This window comes from Dermacentor albipictus, chromosome 4, assembly GCF_038994185.2.
Source record: "Dermacentor albipictus isolate Rhodes 1998 colony chromosome 4, USDA_Dalb.pri_finalv2, whole genome shotgun sequence".
NCBI lineage: Eukaryota > Metazoa > Arthropoda > Arachnida > Ixodida > Ixodidae > Dermacentor > Dermacentor albipictus.
Genome location: NC_091824.1, coordinates 60,561,259 through 60,586,789, shown reverse-complemented (window position 1 = coordinate 60,586,789; position 25,531 = coordinate 60,561,259). Strand labels below are relative to the sequence as shown.

At 47.8% G+C, this 25,531-nt stretch overlaps 1 protein-coding gene and 1 long non-coding RNA gene across 4 annotated transcripts in view; one reads left to right on the top strand and one right to left on the bottom strand.

Annotated features, from left to right (window-relative positions):
- The window catches only part of LOC135896423 (uncharacterized), a 657,092-nt gene that overhangs the window by 462,671 nt on the left and 168,890 nt on the right, over positions 1-25,531 (top strand). The window lies entirely within an intron of this gene.
- The window catches only part of lab (labial), a 197,047-nt gene that overhangs the window by 164,029 nt on the left and 7,487 nt on the right, over positions 1-25,531 (bottom strand). Inside the window, exon 1 of one of the 2 annotated variants that reach the window (XM_070537024.1) lies at positions 14,771-15,035. The exons of the other annotated variant lie outside the window; for it this stretch is intronic. The gene's annotated coding sequence lies outside the window, so the exon portion shown is untranslated. Of the gene's footprint in view, positions 1-14,770; positions 15,036-25,531 lie in introns of those variants that run through there. 2 annotated transcript variants of the gene reach the window in all.

The window sequence follows — 25,531 nt, the reverse complement described above, 5'->3', positions numbered from 1 at the left end:
CTTCCTGCCCCTCATAGTTTATGCCTAGCCTAGCTAGGATTTTCCTGCCCGTAGGGCTTCCCGCAAGTCTCTCATACTGCGAGATCCTCACTGCTTCAATAATCTCTTCAAGCGTGTTGTGGAGCCCTAGAGCTAAAAGCTTTTCATTTGCAGTGCGGATGGGAAGCCCCAGCGCCTGTTTTATACTTTTACGTATGATGCCATCAATCTTCTTCTTCTCGAATGACCTAAAACTGAGGAAGGGAGCAACATAAGCTATTCTACCTATCACAAAGGCCTGGACTAGCCTAACTAGATTCGCTTCTCTCATCCCGGACCGCCTGTTGGCGATCCTGCGGATCAGCCTCATGGTCTGCAGTGCGCAGCCGTCTAGTCTCCTTATTGTTTCGCCATTAAAACCATTGGCCTGAATAACAAGTCCCAGAACTCTGATTTTGTCCACTTTTGGAATGGGGATCCCCCCAGCTGTGAGAGAGAATTGCGGTTCCTCCTTACTGGCCCTGCCTTTCGGCTGGTATAGAAGCAGTTCCGATTTTTGCGGTGAACATTTAAGTCCCCTAAGTCCGACATAACCTTCAACTGCCTGGATAGCTCTTTGGAGGGTTTCCTCTATTTGGGCATCGCTGCCCCTAGCTATCCACAACGTAATGTCATCAGCGTATATACTGTGATTTAGTCCTTCAAGAGCCTCCAGTCTTTCAGGGAGTTTGATCATGGCCACATTGAAAAGAAACGGCGAGAGCACAGAGCCCTGTGGGGTCCCTTTGCTGCCTAATTTAATGTCATCCGATTGGCATTCTCCAATCTGGATTTTTGCTTCTCGGTCTGACAAGAAGTCCCTAATGTAATTGTAGGTTCGTACGCCTACTCCCAAGTCCTGAAGGTTCTCAAGAATGGCTTTATGTGTGACGTTATCAAAAGCCTTCGCTAGGTCAAGCCCTAGAATTGCCTTTGCGTCCCCCGTTTCCGCATCGATGATTTGGTGTTTTAGTTGCAGCATCACGTCCTGGGTGGAGAGCCTGGGCCTAAAGCCCACCATCGAATGCAGATAGAGGTCAATATCCTCCATGTAGTTATTGAGCCGCGTTTGAATAACGTGCTCCAAAAGCTTGCCTGCACAAGAGGTTAGAGAGATAGGTCTTAAGTTCTCTATCTGGAGTTTCTTGCCTGGTTTTCCTGAATTTCAGGAAAAAGTTAAGTCTACATATTTTTGCATAATTTGTCCCCTGTGACCGTAATTTGTTCATGAGTGCTCTATAGTGCGTTTTCCAGAAAGTATTCATTCGTTAGAATATTTTCTCAACTATGAAGACAGTAATAGAAGTGCAATGTTCCGATCCCTACCGCATGTTACTTTTGCTAGGGTCTGTACACTCTTTGTTTGTCTTTCTATGCTTCACCTTTGTATGCCACTTTGAGTGCCTTTGTGTACAACACACACTTTCTTGGTCTTCTATACCTAGTAACTGCTATTTTCTCTAATTTTTCATCTGACAGAATATTCTTGCACCTAGAAAATCAACATTGATGTATGACGTTCCCCTACCTGCTAAGAAATGTCACACCTTGTATGTTCTTTCTGTACTTGTTCCACTCCTGTAATGACCCATTGTGGTTTGACAGTATTAATAAACAAATAAATAAATAAATTATATGTATGTATGTATGTATGTATGTATGTATGTATGTATGTATGTATGTATGTATGTATGTATGTATGTATGTATGTATGTATGTATGTATGTATGTATGTATGTATGTATGTATGTATGTATGTATGTATGTATGTATGTATGTATGTATGTATGTATGTATGTATGTATGTATGTATGTATGTATGTATGTATGTATGTATGTATGTATGTATGTATGTATGTATGTATGTATGTATGTATGTATGTATGTATGTATGTATGTATGAGGCGTCCCAACGAATCCTCGTTGGTAAGTCAACATTATTTCCTTTGGAGAATTCACTTTGTTGCCTTTATCCTTACATTTGTCATAGTTGCATTTCTTCCAATCGACCAATTTTCACCTGCCGCTGTGGCTTAGCGATTATGGCGTTGCGCTGCTAAGCAGGAAGTAGTGGTATCAAATCCCGGCCGCGGCGGCCGCATTTCGACCGGGCTGAAATGCAAAAACGGCCGTGTACCACCCTCATTAGGGGCATGCTAAAGACTCCCTGGTGGTCAAAATTAACTCTCAGTACCCCACGACGGCGTGCCTCATGATCAAATCGTGGTTTTGGCACGTAAAACCCCAGACTCCAATTCAAGTGGACAAATTTTTTTGGTGATCTGCCCCAGTCGTTACACGTGCGAAAACCGAGGCCCAACTACAACGACGTCCACAACTTCCCTGTCCCCAGCAGGGGCTCCCATGCCGTTGCGAGCGACAAGAATTTACCACCTTCGTGCTAAAAGGCGCGCTCGTCGGGAACCGCTGGCCTGACCAAAAGGGCCCCGATTTCTTCCCGCGCGCTTCAAGACCGCTGCGTGCCCGAAGCTCTCCTTGTCCGCGGCCCATAAACGCCGGTATGATAAGAACAGCAAGAAAAGAGGGTCAAAAGTAATAAAAGGAAACGAAAGGGCTGCGAACCTCCGCGATAAAGACTCGCACTGGCAGCTCTTATAAAAGATGAGTAATGTCCTCGCATTTCTGGCGTCCTTTTGTGGACTGCGGCTTCGAAAACGGCCCCGTGCTGCCGGCGGGGTTGCCGGCGGGAGGAACAACGGACCTGCGTCCACGCACGGCCGTGCAGGCAGTAGTAATGTGCAAAAGCTGCGGTACGTTCGCTTCCTCTTTCTTCCCCTATTACGCCCCCCCGTTTCTTTTTCCTTTCCCGCATATCTTACGTGGAACAAGAAACGTAAAATAATAAAGAGACAAGGGAGTGCAAAATGAGAAAGGAGACGTGCCCGGAAACTTGTCTCCACCTCAGATCCCCGACGTCTAGGAAAAAAAAAGAAAAAGAAAAAAAAAGGAAGCCGTAGCAGAAGAACGTCTGTGGTTGTGCGTAAGTGCGCGCGTGTTCTTGCACTGCCGCAGAGGCGAAACGAGCCGCGTGGTCAAGCGCTCCCCGCAGCGCCATTCATTCTTTCCTGCCTCACTGGCGGCGCGGTCCCAAATGAGGGAAACAGCGGTGCTCTTTTCCCGCGGGGCCAATTTTTCTTACCTGTCGACCTCTCCGAGCCCGTACGCAGCTCGGGTTCTTTTCTCGCCGGTCAGCTACTTCCCGCGGTCGGTCGGCGGGCCGGCCTGCGGCGAACCCGTTTTTCTCCCGAAATGTTCTCCGTGACCGAAGGAGAAAGAATCGAAGGGAAAAAGAAGGAACGCCAAGAAAGGAACGCCGCCGTGGCAGGCAGCGACAGTTCGGCGCTAAAAGGTTACCGCGGTGTGTGTGCGACGGTGCGTGGTCGGGCTCTGCGGCCGCGGGCTGCTCTGCGCACGGACGAAGACGGGCAAGACGCGGCGACCGGACGCTTAACGACGAGGCCAATTAGCGGTAACGAGCCGCGGTGCCGTAATGAAGTTGCCCGAGTCCGAGAAGCGATCCCGCCTGCTCGAAAGGGAGGGCGGCCGCCGGGTTTCGTCCGTTGTTTGCGTCCGGCGAGGGTGCCCCTTCGCGGCGCGTCAGCGTGGGTACGCAGGTGAGCTCCGGGACCCGACGGATGCGTGTGTGTGTGCGTGCGCGACGGCGTGGGTTTCCGAAGACGCCGGCGTGTTCGGTGCGCCCGCTGTCGTTTTCGACGTCGTGCGTGTCGAATGGGATTAGCCCGTTTAGGGATACCGCCCGCGTGGCCCCGGCTTGCGGGAGTGACGGAGACGTCTTCACGTGAGTAGATATGCGCTTTGGTGCGCCGCGGAAGCTGTCAGTGCACACAGTGACGGGACAAGATGGGTCACTGTGGCTTTCTTTGCCGCATTGAGCGTGTCGAAGTCAAGTCCTGCTCGTTTGTAGGAGTATGAGAATGAGCGGCTCTCAGTACGGGGCTCACCGCGCAAGCGTGTCGACGCGTCTAACAGGATTTGGCTCGTTAGCCTTCTGCTGGGGACAGGCGGCGTATGTTATACTATACCTCTCTGTGTGTGCGTAAGTTGCCGCTTTCTCACGCTTTAGTACGTGCTGGGTTTCGGCGTATACCTCTGGCATTCTATCGGTGTTGAATTTCTTCGTTTAGGTAACAATTTTGTTGTTGTTGTTGTTGTTGTTGTTGTTGGTGTTGTTGCGGCAATTGCTTCAGTACTGAGCTGATATTGCGTCTGCAACGCAACAGCGATGAAAAATTGGGCGAACCGGTTGAACACTATTACGGTGTGCACATTTAAAACAGCTCAACATCTTACTACTGTGCCTGAAACATCTGGGGTCAGTCCTTCCGGGATGCAAACCCATGACCAGTATGCTATCTTTCTCTAACTCTGTTGGTGAGTGAGTGCGCGTGTGTTAATGCACGTGTGGATGAGCAGCGAACATGTGCGGTTGTGCGAAATCTTTCTTCAAACCCAAGCGCCTTCGGTACCAATGGTGTGCACCCAGCAAAGCGCGGCGGGCCTCATTCGCATAAACGACTTACGTGACGCGAATGAGATAACAATGTCATGGCGCTGGGCGGTGAAATGGTGGAGCGAGTGTTGCTGCACCGAATTACAATGAGACATGACAATGTGATCAGCTGAGTCACGTTTGTAGTCATATGTATGCTTCGTCTGCTTCATATATCAGTGCGTCACGCGAGCTGAACATCACTTATGTACCCAGCGCCAATTTAGAAGCCATGTAACCGCTTCACCAACGGCCTCCTGCAGGTTGGTCACTAATATTTATTACACACACACATATATATATATATATATATATATATATATATATATATATATATATATATATATATATATATATATATATATATATATATATATATATATATATATATATATAATTTTCTCGCCCTCCTATGTAGTGTAACGTTTTGGATTATGTTTCACAGGTATGGCCTTCAGAGAGACAGAGAAAGGGTGCACATAAAGGCAGGGAGTTTGTCCAGAGGTAGTTCCGGTTGGCTACCCTGTACGGTGAGAAAGGATAGGGGGATAATAGCACACGCTTGTAGTGCTTGATGGGGTCGGGGCCGCTTATATTTGCCACCTTTTGTGCACTGCATGCGCACCTGCATGTCGCGCATCGCCTTCGGCACCGTATGAGATTAGTATTTTGCACTGGAATAGGGCACACTCCTTCGGGAAGGTCGTATCTCCGTGTATTCGAATAGACATGTGTCCCGTTCCCTCACCATTCGTCACAACTCTTGCTACACTTCGATTTCACCATTTCAAAGTATATATATATAGCGGAGGGCGCCGGCTAGACCTGTGTGGTTTTCCTTCGTATAAACTCTCTGAATCTTATATCGCAGTCGGACGGGCAAACTGAGTGCCACTTTGAGCCAGTGCACTTCGTCGTCAGTATTGTTCGCAGGCTGTCACACGGAAAGGTCTAATTACCGCTGCTGCGGAGTACACTTGCCGGCGAGTGTGTATACATCATCAACTCACTTCGGCGACGCTTAAGTGTGTAGCCTGAATTCAACAGCAGTGTTTCAAAAGTAAAAAAAGAAATACCTAATGCACAGTCAGCACTAATTCTAAGACCGACAGTTTTGCTGTTTCAAATGTTGCGAGCGTCCCCGTGATGTCCGTGAAATCAAAATGAGCTTGCAACGGTCATTTTCGGCGGCCGTCAAGTCCTCCGACGCGGAGTCCGCTAGTTTGACTGTATGGATTGCGGATGTCTTCCTTGCTTGAATTGGCTCAAAACAAATACGCGTGCGAAAGATTAAAATATAATAGTATTTATGTTTTGTTTCTTGTTTAGTTTTTTTGTTGCAAAAGCTCTTGCAAGTGAGCATTCTCTTTTCGTAATAAAACAGTACCCGTTCCTGAAACTCGAGATGCTGAGTCATATCAAGCCCCATGGCTTATCGTCATTGTCATCATTACGGGATCCCACTTCGCTTTGTCGTCTAGCACTCCGCCGCCCAAGTGACACTGAGCGAGGCAAAATGCACACACTCGAAGTTTCACGAAATAGTAGCGAGCTTGACCAACGCCGGGTCTATAAAATAAAGGCTATTTCAGGGCGCGAACCTGCTTCGAAACTAAACCCGTGGTCGCTGTTGTCCCTTGCGCATGCGAAAGTCAGTCGAAGTGCTTCTGTATAGGGCGTGCAGTTGTTTCCCTATGCAGCTTCTCGCTGCTTCTCTTGACCAGGCCACAGGCGAGTGTCTCGCTGTGGGAGCACCTCGATGACGACTCGAGCGCATGCGCAGAGCCGGTAAGTGCACCCCAGCTCCTCGTGTCGCGATGAGCTCTGTCGGTGTCTCGCTTTGACGACGCCCGCGTTATTCATTCGGCGCCAGTGCTACTTTAATGCAGAGAACTCTCCGTTGCAGTAGCGTAAGAAATACACCGAGTAACGTTATATGTCTTTTTGAAATGCTATTAAATCTACGCTGAATGGTTGTAGCATTAAAGCGAAGCTTTCCATACGCAATCCCTCATCAAATTTGCTATTGCCACCGCCTTGTCTAATAGTTCAAAAACAACACTAAACGACGCTACGAATTGTGGTTATGTGCAGCCCCTTCTGCACCTGTACACCTCTGCAGATGTGCCAGCGGCCAGCTCTCTCCTACTGCAGAATTGTGCAATGAAACGACAAACGGTACCTAAATATGCCCAGCGCAACAGATATAAGCCTTCAAGCACATAATTTTGTTATTAAAGCGATGCTTCCTGCGCCTTCCTTCCCGGGATTCGGCGCGTCTGCTTGGTCGGCTTCTTGTCGGGTAAAATGGGCCGTTCCTGGAGAAAAATTAGTAAACTGGGCTGATCGTGGAGATGACGTGTTGAAAGGTGGGCCGCAATCCAGGAGACGTGCGTAATCTGGAGTCGCGTCGATCACACGGGTCACCTGGTGGGCGTTTTGCACGTCTTGCTGATTTGCCGGGCAGGCACGTAGTCGCTGCGCCGCAAAGCGCTTTGCAGAAGGTCAACAGTTTTACAGCAGTTAACCGCGTCTCGTGAGCTTCGCTTCACATACATTACGAAGTGTATACGTTTGGTCTACATAATTCTTTACCACGTGTTTTGCACAGATGTGCAGTATAGTCGAACGCGCGAGTTAAGACTTAGCGTTATGCAGTGGTGGAAGCCATTTCACCTTTCGGCAGAGGTCCTGGCGCAGCCAAAAAGTCAATTTGGTGCAGCAGCAAGCACTTTTGGCGCAGAGCCCAACGCACGTGTGTTCACGATATACCACGCAAACTCTTAACACAGCTTTTTTTTTTTCAGTTAGCCGCTTTGAGAGATTTGGCGGATGAAATGTTTGTAGCTTGTCGTAATGAAAATTCCCCATTTAGCTAGTCACATTTTGCTGAGGCTGAAGTTACTTAACTGTTCTCTACGGCCGTCGTGGAGAGCACGCACAATTCGTGTCGTCGTATAGACATGGCTGCGACTTCGCTGGTTCAAGAGTGCAGCAAAGCGTGCGAGCTGCACGAGGCTCCCGCGTATAGCATGTGTCTATACGCACTGTTTGAACGCGCGAGTTCCCCGAAGATACACACGCATGTTTTTTTTTTCTTCGTAAATATTAAAAGCACCATTCTCAGCCTGCTTGAAGATTTAAAAAAACTCGAATACCTTCGACACTTATATGCAGGTCTCCTATCGGCCTGCGTATATAATATTTAGTCCCGGTTAAGGTATCGGCGTTTGCACTGCCATGCCCGTACACGTATGCATGCAGATGTACAAACAGGCTTCCTCTGTGCTGCAGCAACGTGCATATGTGTTTGCATCCAAAAACACCATCCCGCAGGGGGTTCTTCGTCCTCGCGTACATTTCTTCAAGTCACGCGATATACACTTGCTCCCCGCAAGCACGCTGAACGCTCGCCCCCGAGTGCAAACAAAGTTCTCCCAGACCTTCTTTTCGAGAGGAGAACATGGCAGATGCGTGTTCGCCGCCTTTCATATGTGTACCTCCGCCGTACAAAAAAGAACCGCAGTCCAGAGAGTTGCTCAGGGACGGTGCTAAGAATGAGATAGGAAGAGGAGCAAACAAGTTATGCCTCCTCTTTTTTTAAAAATATTGCTCTTCTTTTTTTTCTGTGCCTTTTCTTTCTTGTATAGCTACACCAGTCGCAGATTAAAAGCAACGCGCCTCGACCGTGCAAAATCCTCGTCCGCCCCGGAGCGACCCGTCTGACCATAAATCATAGTTGACAACAGAAGCCGCGCATTCATGACACTCGCGCGAAGCCCCGGCGCCTATGCACGTGGTGTTTATCTCCGTTGATCCGGATGAAGCCGTTCTTAAATATTACAAACAAAACAGCCATTTTTCAATGTGGTATTACAGACTTGTACGTGGCCGTGGGCCAAGTTCTGTCGTTCCAGCCGCAGCTGTATAAACGTAATTCCAGCCGTCGCGGTGTCGTTGCCGTATAGTTATTTCATATTACTGCAAGACTTCGAGACCCAGTGGATGTTGCAAGTCAAGTCTCGCCAGCTCCACACTTGTAACTTGTATCGAGTCTTTTTAGGGTTTAGAACTCGAAGGTCTAGTTAGTAATGATTAGCCGATAAGTCAGGTAAAGGGGGAAAAGATACGGACAAAACATGTCAAATCATTGTCTTCGCTTGGCTTGACAGAAGGTCGCTGTGTCTCGTATACATGTGTGGCGGATGTGGCCAGGTTTAACAACGTCCGAAAATGTTCGATACTTCCTGTCGTCTTGCCGAGGTAATCGTAAAGCGAGGTCTGCCTTATGGATTTTCTTGTTGTTGTTCGCCATCCACTCCATTCTGCTCGAACGCACATCGCAGCGACCGAACAACGGTCGCTCTCAAAGAAGGATGCTCTCAAAACTGTTGTTGACAGAAGCGTCCTCGAGGCCAATCGATGAACGGTAAAAAGAAAGCACGCCGGGAAACACAAAAGAAGAATATGAAACACAAAAAGAACAAAGAAAAAACATAACGTAACACCACGCTTTTAGCTCCGAGCCATCAAAATGTCCGATGGGGTCTGTTGGTGGTGATCCGACGCGACAGCACGAAACAGCTGTTTTTGCGAGGACTCCGCAAGCAGCAACACGAAAAGACGACAACAATGCTAAAAAAAAAATCGGGGACAAAAGGAACATAAGAAAAGCCTAGATGGGTGCCGGGACACTTTGGAAACAGAGGCTCGATCACAGAAGTTTCAGAGTATATACGGCGAAGAATACACGCTCACCGAAAGAGCGACGAACAAGACCGAAATCACTCCTCTGACTCGATGGTGCCGGGCGCAATCACATTTTCCGGCCGCCGACATAATATGATCAAGGTGCGTGTAAGTGCACGCAAGTATCTATAGCTATCTGTCTGTTCGTGCGTGTCTGCACGTTCGTGCCCGAGAGAGCATCCGGGCTTTATTTCGCTGTCGTTGTCGCGCTCATGTCCTCCAAGGGGTCACGGCGATCTGTAAGAGCCAGCTCGCCTAGCTAGTGGAGCCTTTTCATTGGGAGGGCATTCCAGCGCCGACTGCCGCGTGATGTATGGGTCCGAATCCATCAAGAGCAGCTCCTGTTAAAGAGGCTCGGACCGGACTCCATGGAAGGAGCCCTTCGTCGGCGAAAGGCCCTCCCGCGAGAGCGTTCCCGGCGAGACGCCGTCCGCCGCCACTGACACACGTGGGGAGGCGGCGACGGCGGCGGCAGCAGGCTGCTGCAGCGCGGGTGTCGGTCGGACCCATTCTTTCCGGCTACTTTGGCGCTAGGGCTGCTGACGCTGGGAGCTCGGGGCGTCGCGGAGTCGCGTATAACGTCGCTCGCCGATCGAGACTTCCCTTCGCTCCTCGGGCGAGTCCTGATCGATCACTGTAATTAAAGGGCTGCTTTCCGCCCGGAGCCGAGTTAACAAGGCGAGAATGATATAACCGCCTCCCCTCCTCATCGCCACCGACGCCACCTTCGCTGCACGAACCCGCCACTTGGAGTGCTGGAGTTCTCGACCGGCGCCGAGCCACGGGGCGGGAGACGGCATAGCTCCGGGCCCTGGATTCCCATCACTGGTTGCTCGTCGCTGGGGAAAGGGGGGAAGACTGTCCTCGTGATTGTCTTCTTGAACCTTGTTGTCGACGACTTCTCTTGGTTCTTTTTGTCTTGGTTCTCTTGCTTTATTTTTTGTTCACCACCTAGCCGTCGGTCGAGCCATTAGGACAACGTGTTGCGCTTCCGCGAATTGGTCTTGATTGGGAAATGATTGCCAATGGCTTCGAAGGGGTGGGTGTTATAGGAAGTCTTCTGGCGGCGGCTCCATCAAGTCGTGCATTGCTTCCCTGTTTATGTTCCTTTACTTTTTCTACCCTTTCTATTCCGCCATCTTTAAGCCATGTTTTGCGCCATTTATACTAGGGTATCTTTTCTTGCATTCACTAATACTTTGTGGGGGAAAAAACGTGCTTTTGTCAAGAAAATAACCAGCAATGTTAAGGTACCGTGGTGGAGGGTGTGGCGCTAGTGGTTCAATATAAACCGGTTGCCCAGGGTGGGCGCAGAACACTGGTGCGTTAGGTTAGGTTAGGTGCGAGGAGAGCGATCGAGCCGTAATTTACTTTAGAAGATGGATGCTTGACACGAACAACGAAGCAAAGTTTATATATACTTGGCTGCATCTTTCCTATTGGCCATTTTCGGTTATTTTGGCTGTGTACACCGCCTCAAGTACGTTTCCCTAACAGAAGCCGTGAAACGCCTCGCGCTTTTACGCGCCTCAGTCGTTCGTCCAGCTTAATGGTGCTTAAGGTGGCGGCGGCTAAGATGTCGGCGATCCTCCTCCTTTGTTTTCCATGCTAAGCCACTCTTAGCAGAGTGCGTTTACGAGATCATAAGAAGAAGAAGAAAAAGAAGTCTGGTTCAATAAGCGATGAAGTCCCTGAATAATCACTGACCTCACGTGCTGCTGTGGGTCCTGGAAGGAAATGGGTCAAAATTCTAAAAAGAAAAATGTTCAGTGGATCCAATAAATTTTTATTCAAACGTAACACGCTCTGGCGGGTACGCTCTTGCATATACCCAACGCACTTGTACTACCAAGAGAGAAATGGGAGGGTGAGAGCCGCAAGTCTACATATATCTCACTAAACATTTTCGCACCTTTACAGGTAGAGACAAATGAAGTTTTCTGGTTCGCCGACTTTTTGTGACAACTAAAAATTGTGATAGCTGTGACAGACGACAGGAAAAGTTCTTTTAATTATAGCTTTCAAAGCCGTGGCTGTCAAATTCTCTTGTCAGATATTTCTCCACGCCCAAGGTGATCATAGTTGCTACACAGTTTTCAACTACGCTTTTCTCATCGCTTGTTTAGTCAGAGCTCGCTGTTTCGAATTTTCATAGCCATAAAGGTTGGGTTGTTACCCATGGGACAAGCCAACACCCTTAATCGGTGCAAAAAAGTTTTACCAAGAAACAGCTGAACTTCGGAGAGATGTGTTACGAAGCTCCATTGATTTGCTGTAGACTGCCAAAACAAGTCGCGCCATTCTTTGAGAACGTCTGTGTATGGTGCTGTGCAGTTTATGTGTGCTATGTCCTCACACATATGCGCAACCTGAATAAGCGGCAGATCGTGCGCAATAACATCGCTAGAGATCTTCAACAAACGGCTAAGCTTGTTGAAAAACTGATGAATACTGGTGCAGATCTTTATTTTATTTTTTTTGTGAGAGTCAGATTTGTATTTTATTTCGGAACAGGGTGAACTGGGTGGCTAGCTGGCACGATGATCCTCCTTTTTGTCCTGTGGTCCGTGACGCTGTCGTTTCCTTTCTGCCCTGTTTTCTTTCTTGTTCTCCATAGTTCAATTCCAGCCACTCAGTTCATCCTAGCTGCTTCACTGGCGCAACAGCACTCACTTCTCGGAAAGCCTGCGCCAGAATTTATCAGCCGTTCAACAAGCTTAGTGGTTCCTTGACATCTCCAGCGAGGATAGTGCGTATACTATCACAATTTTCTAGCGCCCGTGCCGTCTAGTCTTGCTGATTTTTTTGTGTATGTGTTTCGTTTATTTGCGCTAGAATGGTTTCACCGGGTATCAACCAAATAGCCGAAGAAAAATGTTATATTGTGTTATTTTATGCAATAGTTATCATATTTTACACATTTAAGTAGGAGCTTGCGAATATACCAAATTTGGATTGCCAATCGAATGGTCTTGGCTATGGACCATCTATTCGTGTTCGCTTCGGGTAATCACTACATTCAAAGGTGTAAAATATTCGTTCCATCTTTCTGCAGGGGTAAAGGCTGGCGCTAGTGAAGGCTGTTCTAAATATGATTCTGCTTCGGTAGAACAGCCGTTGTCGCCAGACGAGCCAGTTTCCGGGAGAATGCGTGGACGTTATCACTTTCTGCCTATAGTTGCCGGTCGATATAGAGAACAAGGCTTGTCGTACGCAGCCTACAAGCTTGCTGTCTCAATTTACGCAATGAAGTTTACTATTTGGTCAAACTCATTGTGTTTCGCTTCCTCAAAAAGCGACATGTGGTGATGTAGTATGAATGGTACTTGGGTCTTTCAACTTTAGCACTATATACGCGCGTCTGGTGATGCGCCGTTCTTTTCATTCGTTACAGTCATTGTCACGGTGCGTCAGGTACGATCACCTTTTATTTGTTTCTCATTTATGAGCTTATCAGTTGACTACTTGTTACAGGTATTAGATATATACTGGGTAACGCAAATAAGCCTCTTGTTTCCAAATGGACCCCGTGGCATAACTATGTGTTACTTTGTTTAGATATTGAAAATATTCGGCATCTAATTCGATATTCGAAGGTCGCTCTTGTTCGAATATTCTTGTTGAATTCGATTCGAAACTTTCGCAATTTAAACACCCCTGTTTAAATGAAAACGCAGCATCGTGTGCGTGTCATTCAGTCTAGAACGAAATAAGAAATTCACATAATGCAGATAGATTAACCCGAAGGCACGGGATTTGCATCATCGCGCGACCCCTTGGACATCATATAACGTATACATTGCCTACAATCCTTTTCAAAGTTAACCCGGAAGAGGCGACATAAAACACTTGTCCCTGATATAACTGAATGGAAGGTGTTTCAGCACAAGTCAAGTTAATCGTTATTTCATCCCAAGAGAGAAAGGGGGAGTCGGAAGAAAGCTGCTTAGAGACAGCTTGGCAAAACGCGGCCCCCCTATGTAATTTGACGGCATTGGACAATCTGCACGGTAAGATAAAAAGGAAAGAGAGAGATAAAGTCAAATACGTTGGCGGCAAGAGCCGCGCTCGCACATATGCCATGAGTAAAAGACATACTGCATTTCGTACGTTGCACCGGTGCTCTTGGTAGAAACAGAAGGAGAAAAGAACTTAACAGAGCGAAAACCCAACAGGGGAATAAATGCTGAATATGTGTTTATAAAAACGCAGGTCATAGAAGTGAAAGAAACACAAAAGAAGACAGAGGGAAATAAAGAAAGTGATAAACGTAGCTGCAATTACTAGTTATCATATTACAATACGTACAAAAAGGAAGGTCACACTCCCACCGTTTTCCCCCTGCCATAGAAGCGAACGCAGTCAGCATGGCTTGAGGACCAGTGCCTACATAAACCGTGTGATAAACATGTTCGGTAGGAAAACGGCAGCGCATCAAATGCACTTCATTTCCAAAGTGCGGACAACTATACATGATCGGACTGGGTAGATAAAATGTACATAAATAGGGCAATAGAAGAAAGAAAAAAAATGAAGGGGCGCTTGTACAAATGGAACAAAATAACGAATAGCTCATGGTTACTATAACGAAATTCTAGACTTAAAACAGCATTAGAAACGGAGCAGGTAGGTATCGTTGCGAGATTTAGACCAGTGCCATCAAGACATACTCGTAAGTGTTCTGAAATACGAAGCTCATCTAATGAGATCTTCTTGATTCATGTTACGAGCGCGAAATTAAATTACATACCAAGAGAACACGCACACCACTAAAACTCTCCACCCGCTCCCTCCCCTCTTTTTTTTTTATTTACCTTGACACCTTTGTGGTGCATGCGTTTTCCTCGTGAGCCGTTTGACTGTGCACTGACAACCAACACTAATAGAGAATACATGGTAACCATCTAGCCCGTCTAGCAGTATAATGTACTGCTTTACCGACCATCGTGTCGTCAAGGATCGCCAAAAGCACCCGTGAAGTGCGTTTCGAATATCGTGAGTTGTTTTCAAAATCTAGGGCCTCGAAATAACACCCTAACATGTGATGCGTATACAACTTCATTTCCACGTTTAAAAAAAAAAAGAAAAAGGGCTTTTTGCGAGAAGGAACAGAAGGACACCATTGCATTCTCCATAGAGATTCAACCTACCGCATTTACCTGTTGCATTTCAACAAAACAAGAAAAAAATAGTTACAACCGCGGGTCAATATCTTCGTAAGAGATATAGCTTGCGCAAGAAAAGAAAGAGATTCGCTGCAGATTTCAGTGACGAACGCGTACCTCAGCCACAATGGCGGATCTTGCAGAGGAAGCGGTGCTTCTATTCATCATTACGACTCGTTGAATACCACGACACGACGTGGTTGAACCTGTAGAAACACGCAAAAGCGCTATACAGTACGATGATCAAATTTCGAGAACGAACGCGTCCCGCAGGCTTTCTTCACCACCAGCTAGAAGAAGCGCTCACCTATGATGCGAAGCATTCCTCTCAGAACCAACTCAGCTTGTGTGCATAGTGTACCACGTGGTTTTCTTGGGCCGATCCCGGAGACAGCGCAGCCAAAAGATATGTGCCACCGGGTATGCGTACATGGTTTGTGCACTGGGTACGGGCCCCTGGGGCCACAGGGTTCGCGTTCGCAACATGCCAGTCGTTAACAAGAACCGCTTTGAAAAGCGATTATGACCCGTGGGCTGTCTTCGGCCATGAGCCGGATAAAGCCTGCTATATACTTCGCTTCCAAGCTGCACAGTGTGCGTATTGCGACGTGTAAAAGGGAGTAATACATGATGTATAGCTTTAGAAGTACAAAAATATTAGTGCATGGCCAGAAAGTGATGAATGGTCTGTTTGTTGTTCGATTGTTACTGGGTATTGTCCTCGCGGCTACTGTAAAATATTCGTTGTTCCACGCACGTGCTGCGTCTAACTATACAGAGTCTACGTTTAAAACTCTCTCTCTCTATGTGCCGCATTATTGTGTGGAGGGAGGGTTTCGCGTGACTTCCGCAGTCGATCGTTTAACGGCCATCTAAATTCAACAAGTGATATTGATGCTCGCGTCACTGATTTAAACCGCTCTCGCTGTTTCATAAAAACGCACCATGCAAGACGTGATTGTATTACGTACAGCCATATATTATTTACTTAACGCACGCTCCTGCGACAAGGCTATCATATCGTAGCTGGTAGGTTCAGGGGCTGAACGGCTGAAATTGTGAAGGTGGGCAATAAATCACGAGCAACCTCTGGCATTATCTGCATGTATTTAGTAGAGCGTAGACATAATCTAGGTATGTCCAGCGAATATTAACGCGCGTATAACCTACGTAAAAACGGGTGGTCTACGACACGAGCAACCTCTGGCATTATCTGCATGTATTTAGTAGAGCGTAGACATAATCTAGGTATGTCCAGCGAATATTAACGCGCGTATAACCTACGTAAAAACGGGCGGTCTACGATACCGAAATGCTGGGGAACACTAAATTTAAAACAAAGAAGAAAAGAAAGGTTGTCGATGCATTTGCAAGCCGACGAAAGGGGTCGTAATTGATGGGAAAGTATCTGTATCGACGCTGACGCTTTATCGGTCCATCGAACGTTTAGTATCACTAAGACAGGAAGCACGACAAATGAACCCATAATCTTGCAGCGAGCTACCGAGCACGGAGATAAGAGATTGGGGTGCCCTGAGGCGAAGCGTCGCTATCGGGAGAAACTCGCAGGTAGACGCTCATTAAGGGCTTTGCGGTGGAGGCAGGCAGGCATCCCGGCCACGCTCACGGCTAGCGGAAGCATTTAACGTGGGCTCAACGCATATTCGCGCCACTTTGCCTCGCAGGTGCTCCGACAGCTCTCTGCAGGAGGGCTTGCTAGCTATGCGCTACGGAGCGTCGACCACAACTTCCTATCATCGCGGCAATTCCCCCTTTCCCCGACACTCTCACCCGTTTCTCAAATCTATAGCAAATGCGCTCACGTACGCGACTGCCGCGAGGCTTCTTCCTCGCGTCTTTCATATACATATACCGTATTTACTCGAGCCTAAGTCAGCCTCGATTTCAAGCCGGCCTCCTAGGGCCCCCCTAAATTCGGATGCCCAGAGAATGTACAAATTAAATCTTTAAATAATTAATTTACAGTACGTACTGCACATTATGAGTTGTAGTCCGTGAGCTTGTAAGATACTCGTATATCAATGTAAAGCGAATATTCAGGGTGGCACTGGTACTTTGGCGCAAAGTTCGAGAATTAACGTCTGGAAACCGGTGACATGCTCAGTATTCCCTGCGAGTGGATATGCCTTGCAAGCTCACCGGCTACAACCCGTAAATTTCAGTACGTGCCGCAGTTTAGATAACCAGAATGTTAATTAGTGATATCTTTCTATTTAGTTAATTATGCCTTTAGATCTTTTAGAGAGTAATGTCCGCCGCTTCGAGCAATCCAGCTCAATGACTGCAATTGATCTGTCTGCCACAGGCGGTCTTTAATATTTTCGTATGATTAAAAAATTTAAATGTCGTACAGGCATGACAGTACTCACACTGCGTGCTGGGTTCCAGAGTCTCGCATACAACGAACATGGAAAAAAAATGACGAGCACATGCACTCATTCAAAGCTGTCAAAAATGGCTTACCGTTACAGTGACCTGTAGTACCGTGCTGCTGCGGCAGTGGATATCAATAGCTACAGTAGTGTCGTTTAGTGTTGGCGTTAGCGGCAGACCATTTTTTTTTCCGATTCCGTCGACTTCCATAACGAAATCCTTCGACTATAAGCCCACCTCGAGGTTTCATAACTCACATTTTGGAACAAGAAATAACCTGTAGGCCTAGATTCGAATAAATGCGGTAGTATATGCGAACGCATCGCAAACACATACGCATTCGTCGCGACACTCATGGCTTCTGCTGCGGACGCCGACGCTGCTGCTGCTAATCTCGTCCATTAATTACGCCGCATGGCAGCGAGTTGCAGTGGTTCGCGCGCATCTCTTTCTCTCTCTCTTTTTCTTTTTCTTCGGGGCGACTGCTCATAAATCCTATATATTCACGTCGCGTTCCCCTTCACCTTTCCGTGTCCGTAACGAGTTTTCATTCGCCCCGGGGCACCAGAGCAACAACAGGTTTGCTCGCAAACTTTTCTTTTTACCTCTCCTCTTATGTATATTGAGATTTTTCGCTGCTATTCCTTCTCGCTTTATTTTTTTCTTTATAACCCCTCGGTAGTTTTTTTGAAGGCGAATACGTTGAGTCGACAGTGGTGCACGTGTATTCGCAGCGCGCCGGAAGACGGAAATACAATTTTATTAAAAACGAGCCGCCTCGCATAGCTGGCAGGTGCGCGCACGTCGTCCCCAAAACAAACCACACGCGAAAGACAAGAAAAAACACACACAAAAAAAAACAAAAACACCCGAAGGTGGCGCGCGCTTCCTGTGCGAAGGTATCGCTGGTCGGTGCGGGCAGATGCGATTCCATTTTGTGCTTTTTTTTTTCTTTCGCATCCCAACTGGCGTCCTTTGTTTCTAAGGTTGGAAGCGCGCTGATAGATTAACTCGGGCAGATCGTTTCTCACTTCGCAGCCTGCTTCGTAAGCTCGCCCAAAGCGTATAATGAAGTTGTCCGCGAACGTCTGCGCGAGCAGCACAGAAGCATTCGTCATATTCCTGCTCCGACGCGTACAGGCCCCCATGCAGTGATGGCGGTGGCGATGTGGTTGCACCAGGCAGGTTCGTCCTGTAGCAGCGATTTCGTTTCGTTCCGTTTCGCTTCACTTGTTCAGAGTGGCTCTGGCACGTATATACATGAACGTGTACCTCCCAAACACTGTAAAAGTTGTCTTCCGGAAAAGGCAATAACAAATCGTACGTTTAAAGTCCAGCTCGTTCGCTACGAATAACCTGAAACTGAAATGTAACTGCAACTGTTAATATAGAGCAAATGTGAAAGGTTTCCGACTGACGGTGTCTTTGCCCTCACAACAAGGCATAAAGACTCCGACAATTAACAGAGAATCGATTTCCTGAAACAGAGCGAATTGTTTTAAAGACATTGAGTCGTCAACACAAACGGCCCTTCGAATAGCTTGATTAGGTGGAAGCAGAATTCGAAGTTGGCTCTGCGACAACGTTCGAGGCGCTGCCAAAGAAGACAGATTGCTCCGTTCTTGGAACTGTTCCATGCGATTGCAGATGGCATGACCAAGTCGCTCTTGTTTTCCGCCTCTGCTTTGCGCAACAAGATTTGTATAATAGCTTGAGTACCAGAGTACTAGACTTAAGTGCCAGCTGAAATGTACTCTCCTTCATGCTTTAAAATCGTGATCCACGAGGGCGAATCAGAAAGCATATGCCCCTATTTTTTAAAACCAGATTAACGTACATACAGGTAATTTTAAATGCACGTACTATTCGACGTACCTTACACTATTTTTCCACATAGTTTCCACATCGGTTCAGGCACTTGTCCCATCGCAGCACTAAACTTGAGATGCCTCCTGTGGCAGAATTCGTCCTGCGGACTGTGGTCCCACCGCCGAACCGCTGTCGTGGCTTCACGGCCCTTTTGCGAACTCACAACACCACCACTTCACACTTCTCAAAGCGAGACAACTTTCCCCATACGTGGGCTGTATTCCCCTGTGGAATTCGATGTTGGTTCGTCCCTTGCTTCATAGAAAACGAATCACATTTCGCTGCTCGTACGCTGTGGACGTGTGAAGCACAACCGCCATCTCCAACAACTGACAACAGCGCTGTGGCGCGGAGCTACCGTCAGATAAGGCAGGCCCGGTCCAAGAAAGGTCCACCGCTGGGAATGGATTTGTTGACTTCGTATATACAGCCGTAATTTCGCAAAAAAAAATAAGGGCAAATAATTTAATTCGCCCTCGTGTTAGCAGTGCGTGAAGAAATTGATAAATGGAGCAAGATTTTAGTAGAACGGCTTGTTTAAATCGGGAATTATTAGGGTATATTTTCCCATTGCGTTTGCAGCAGTATATTGCCCAACGTGATTCCTATACTTCAAAATAATGAAGACAGAAACGATAGGAGTCAAGCCCTTGGTGAATAATTGGGCCGTGCCCACTTCCAAGAAAGCGTTCATTGGACTCATGGTTAGGCTTGGGCTTTCAGCTTTGTAGCAGTATATGCTGATTGGTGTAGAAAAATGTTTGAACAGATATGGTATACGGCATAAATATTGCACAAACGTAAAGCTCGTCGATCAATTCGTTCGGCAGATTGAAAAGGCCAAAACTAGCTGATATTCGTATCTAGTCCAATACTACGGAGCACGGTCAATTACATCTTGGTTGAAACTAAGCAAAGCATTCGCCATTGTATATGGGTGCCGTGGTGCACAGTCAAAATTAAGTTGTCGGCGTAGTTTAAAAAAAAAAACGCACATAAACGTCCTTCGTGAACGCCGAAAGAGGAAGATGTATACGTGACCGCACAGACAGGAACAACAACCTGCTGCTTCGCGAAATGCGGGACGTGTGGAACAGCGAACAACGGTTCTCTTCGCAGCACCAGCCCCTCCGCTCCGCCGCGCACCTTCCATCACGCTAGTCAGAGGCGCCGCGAAAATGATAGAGTGGGCCTAAATAATCCCGCGCGCAACCTTGCATCCTCAGCTCGCGGTGAACGGCGGCAGGCACGCCGTTACACACAGCGAGAACGCAGATGGTATACGGCATACGGCACGCCAAACACACGTACACACACACACAAACACACACGTGCATGTACATACCTCATGTATACATATATAGTATCTACATATACAGCGTTGGCGGTTATCACAGCTCGCGTTTTTTTCGCACCACAATTCCATGGCCCAGTGGACGCGTTGCAACCACACTTGCCGTCAGCCAGAAATAGAACTTAAATGAATGGACAAAATAGAGATCGAAACGATCGCCGGGGAAAATGAGGTTCGTAACTTAGTTTTCGTTGATTCGTTCCCCGTGGCCCGTACACGGTTACTACGAATCTCGTCATTAACGACGCCTCAGTGGACTCGGTGCATCGAACTCGGGGCGTCATACTTGCGAGGCCGGTGGTGTTGTTTTTGCGTATATGTGTGCGTACGCTCGCCCATCTCCTTCCATCGGTCCCTATTCTCTCCATGCCTCGCTTTCATCGGGCGCCTCCCTTTCTTGACCACCGCTGCAGTTCGACACGTCTTCATAATGGCGTTCGTCGCGATCGAAGAAAAAGTATCGGCTGTCAGCAAGTTTCTCCCTCTCCCGCCAGCGCAACGAGGACCGCGTACTATATACCACCATGGCAAAGCGCGCCCGATGTGACAGCTTTTCGAGCGGGCGGCAAACACACATCTATAGCAGGCTGCATGCGCACACCGCCCGGCCTTGCCTGCATGCCTTGCCTTGCCTTGTCGGTCTCTTATTTTCACTGTCCTCTAGATCGACAGTCTTTCGTACTTGTTTTTTTTTTTATTTGTCGTGTTCCTCCGTTCCTTTGACGAGGCCGACTGTGCGCATGTGTTCGTCGTTTCCCGTCTCTCTCCGTCCTCGTCATCAGTCGCCTGCTTCGCGCTGACGCGAAAATCAATCGGTCGTTCGATGAAGCGCGATGCATTATCGGGGCCCGTTATACTTCACCCTGGCGTGCGCTCCTTTCTCGGCTTGCCTGCAGAGTGTGCATCATGCGAAGTCGACGCGACGCCGAGTATGAAAATATCTTGTAGTATGTTTTCTCTCTCTCTCTCTCTCTCTCTCTTCGCACAGTTCGATGTACGTACTTCGGGGACTTGGCTGCGAGCAACGGAGATAGCTTTTATGTTTATACCTCCGAACTTCACGCACTTCCCGCACTCGCCGTCGTACAGCAAGTATCACCGAAGGACCTATGTGCAGTCCTCCGCCTAGAGCGCTGACCACTGTTTCTCGTGGTTGTGTTGTCGGCGCGTCTCTATTACAGCCGCCGAACGCGCGAGCCGTGTGTAGAGCACGCACGTGCGATTGGTGCTCTGTGCTTGGAAACACGACCGATCTCGGGCTTACGAAATAAAACTGAAACAAGCCCAATCCAAGCCAAGCCAAGTTTTAGGGCGCAAAAAAGAAAAAAAAATTGGAAGTTGGGGTGGGGGGAATCTTCCGAAGCTGCAGTGGGCGGAGACGCTGGAAGAGATGGGGGGAAGAGTGCAGCGAAGGAAATCTCCCCGAGCGCGGACTTGGCGAGGAATATTTCATGAGTTGTTCCGTTCTCGAAGCGTCCGGTCGCCCATGCATATATGGCGGCCGCCCCTCCGGTCGTCGCGTATACAGCCGGCGTTTGAGCGCTTCACGAAGATCAATAATGCATCGCGTCCGGCCGTGCTCGTTCTCGTAAGGGACCGCTCACTCGCTTGAGCTTTTTTTCCTATTCATGGTCGCCTTGTATTGTGCGCCCCGCTATTCGCGTTATACTCTCTGGAGCCGATGTGCTTTCGACTGCCACGCGTGTATGCGGCCGAGTCGATAAGCCAACTGCAGCCTCCGTGTGCAGCATCTTGTTCTCTTTTCTCCCTGTTTTATTACTATTTCTTTTTTGTACACTTGACGATTTAGTCTTGTCCTGTCCAACTTTCCCCCTGACGCGCTGAGAGATTCGTGTGTAGACTCCTTGTCTGGCGTCGAACATTGCGCGGGACAAATTCGCTTTGAGGGCCTTATTTGAGGCTCGCTGAGTGCCGTCCCTTTCGAACGAGAGGCCGTTCCTTTTTGATACGAATGTCCCGAGAACGAAGAACACATGTTGATCACCGGTTCAGACGTCGAAAGGGCGCTCACGGTAGAAAAGTACTGTGTGCGCACGTGTTGTTTGAAAGGAATTGAGGGAAATCTTTGTGTGGTGCTTGGCATGATCGGATATGTCACTCACGCCAGCGGGTCCTGAACGTTCTTTCTGTTTAGTTTTTTTTGTGCTATGGTCAATATGGTGCGGGCGGTAGTAGAGGAATGTGGGACGAAGACTACGAGTGATTTGCTTGTGCGCCATATGCATAAACTGCGAGACAATTTGCTAAATTATCTAGTGGGGCCGTTATATTTCTCTTGAAGTATGATGAACATTACGGTAGCTATAAAATTGCATCAGTATGAAACGTTCGTATGAGTTAACTATAGGTATTTGCGTGATGCCTGTAGGTAACCTCCGGTTGTTGCAGCTCCTCGTACAAAATATGCGCGCCATCTGCGGCAGAGTCTTGTAACACCCACCGAAGATAACTTCAAATCTCTGGGTAAATGGCTTGCTTGACATTCTTTATCTCTACCCAATATCGTCCCGAGGTTTGTGGTAATTTTTATTTATTTATTTTACGGGCGTGTATATGTGCGCTTGAATGAGTATGTACGTGTGTGCTTGTCTTGTTTTAGGGTCGTATAGCTGTTATCACTTGTTTGCGTAAGTGCGAAAAAACTGCTACGCACAACACGTCCCCAGCTGCTGAGTACGCTTATGTACTCCGCCAATTCGAACTCATCTCGATAGCGAGCAAAAACGAAAGTTGGGTGTGCTCTTGCCCTGAATGAGAACGCTTTGAACAAGTTCTGTTGCAGCGGGGCACAAAATGCTGGCTACGTCATTAAATATTCACGAAAGGCAACGCGCAGCCTAACGCAGTATAAGGCATATCCGCATTAAGGATTACGCTTAAGCGTGAGGTAATTACCCTAACGTGACTAATATTTCAAGGCGTTTATGCTTTCACCGTTTCATTTATGGCTAAACCACACGACTTTATCTAGAAAGCTGCGGTGGTAGTAGGACTAATGGTAAGGCAAATTTTTCTTCGAGATCACGTTGTGATGCCCCGCGCGTCCTACAAAGCTTAATGTTTCTGGCAAAGTGCGGTTCTGCTACTGCGAAAAAAAAGTTTCCCCCGCCTTCTATGTCAGCAGAGAGGATAAACATTTACGTGGGCCGCCATTTATCATCATCATTTTCATTATTACCGTCGTCATCATCAATATAATCGTCCGGCTATTTAATTAAACTATGGGGTTTTACGAGCCAGAACCACGACTTGATTATGAGGCACGCGGTAGTGAGGGACCCCGGAGTAATTTGGACCACCTGAGATTCCTTAACGTGCACCTAAATCTAAGTACCACGGCTGTTTCCGCATTTCGCCCCCATTGAAATGCGGCCACCGTATTTGATCCCACGACCTCGTGCTTAGCAGCCCAAAAGCATAGCCAGTAAACAAACACGGCGGGTGTCAGGCTATTTTATGTCCACTGTAGGACAAATGCCTCTTCCAGCAATCTGCTAACGAAATACATGAATAATGGGACTGCTGAAAGAGGCATTTGTCCTACAGTTGACATAAAATAGCCTGACAGACAAACACACACACACACACACACACACACACACACACACACACACACACACACACACATATATATATATATATATATATATATATATATATGTTTATTTATATGTATAATGTGTGTGTGTGTGTGTGCGCGCGCGTGTGTGTGTGTGTGTGTGTGTGTGTGTGTGTGTGTGTGTGTGTGTGTGTGTGTGTGTGTGTGTGTGTGTGTGTGTGTGTGTGTGTGTGTGTGTGTGTGTGTGTGTGTGTGTGTGTGTGTGTGTGTGTGTGTGTGTGTGTGTGTGTGTGTGTGTGTGTGTGTGTGTGTGTGTGTGTGTGTGTGTGTGTTTGCATATTTGCGACAGGTTCACCGTATAGCGGCATATCAGGTCTTCATGTGCCCTACTTGCACCAAGTTTTCCAAGAGCAGCGTTGCAGACATGAGGCTGATATGATGCAGACATGGTGCTGCTCCTGAGACGAGCAACGCAGTGTAACGCTGCATGTTTTCGACGGAGGCTGCCTCTCGTGCACTTTACATAGGATATTCACCGTGCAAGTTGTAAGTTATTGCCCTGCATGGTCGCCCTCAGTAGGAACTGCGCTGTATAGGTGGTTATCTACTGACGTCTTCGAGGCCACCATATTGTTGTATACAACCAGCACGTTGAAAAGCTTCGCGCTATCTCAATGCGCTTATATCCAGCAGCACAGTGAAAGTGATGAATAGGAGAACAATAGGACGTATGTGACATAACGTCATTATTTTCTATTGTTGTTCGAATGCATTTCCTCGTTTCCTCTAGCGCCCCAGCAAGGTTCACATTCACAATGCCGCTGGAACGAACACGATCACTCCATATCGAGATCTGCAGTCTACTACTTTTGTATATCGCCTTACTACATTGCCGCATATTTTAGTTCTTCTCCGTGGGGCTCAGAAGGCAGTGAAGGCACTTTTGTGTTTTCTCAAAACTTCTGGTTTGCTCGAGCGACTTTAACTCAAGTGCTGTCCGTACACCTATCTACACCTTCTCCCTTCTTTCTCTTCCCATTCTCCCATCCCCCAGTGTAGGGTAGCCAACCAGACTATTAACTGGTTAACATCACTGCCTTCCTGTTTTCTTCTCTCTCTCTCTCTCTCTCCGATATCCTTTTGCGCAATTAGCAACGGACTCTTTAGAGGCACGGAAATGAATATTATGTACCGCTTTACTGCCCTTGAAGTGAGCGGCTAGAATTGAAAGCCTCATGAGACGACCACACAGGAGGTTCAGCCTCCGTATGCGTGTCGTGAGCACCTGAGCACAAGTGCCTGCTATGAATTCTATCACGACACTTCCAGTATGTGTTTGCCCTGTGTGTCCGCACGTTATCCCATTATGGAACCACAGCAGCAGCAGGAGCACAGTGTGAACCCGTGCCAGGCGGAAATCTCGCATCGATCACCCTCGCATCGGGCCACCCTGGAATACGTTCGCTCAAGGCGACGCAAGGCCAATGAGCGATGTGGCGACGGTCCGCGGGAAAGCGTATACGCTCTTGGCCTATTTTATTCGCTCTCCATAGTGCTGCTCTCGTGTTCGAGCAGCGACAACTTCGACATTGGCGGAGCTGCGCACTGTCCAACAGTGCTTTAGCAACCGGTCATTTAGCCGCGCTTACGGGTTAACGTGATAACGCGATAAAACTTGTCGTGTTCGCCGGAGAGATACTTTGTGTACATATCTCGCCAAGTTGCGCAGGCCCTCTGTATATAGAGAGCTTGAGCGCGGCCTCTGCTTCCTGTGTGTGTATACGCGTGCTCTTTCTTTGATTTTCTTGTGTTTGTTTGTGGGCGTGCGTGCGTGTACATGCGCGCTTGCTTGCTTCAATGTGCGTGTGTTT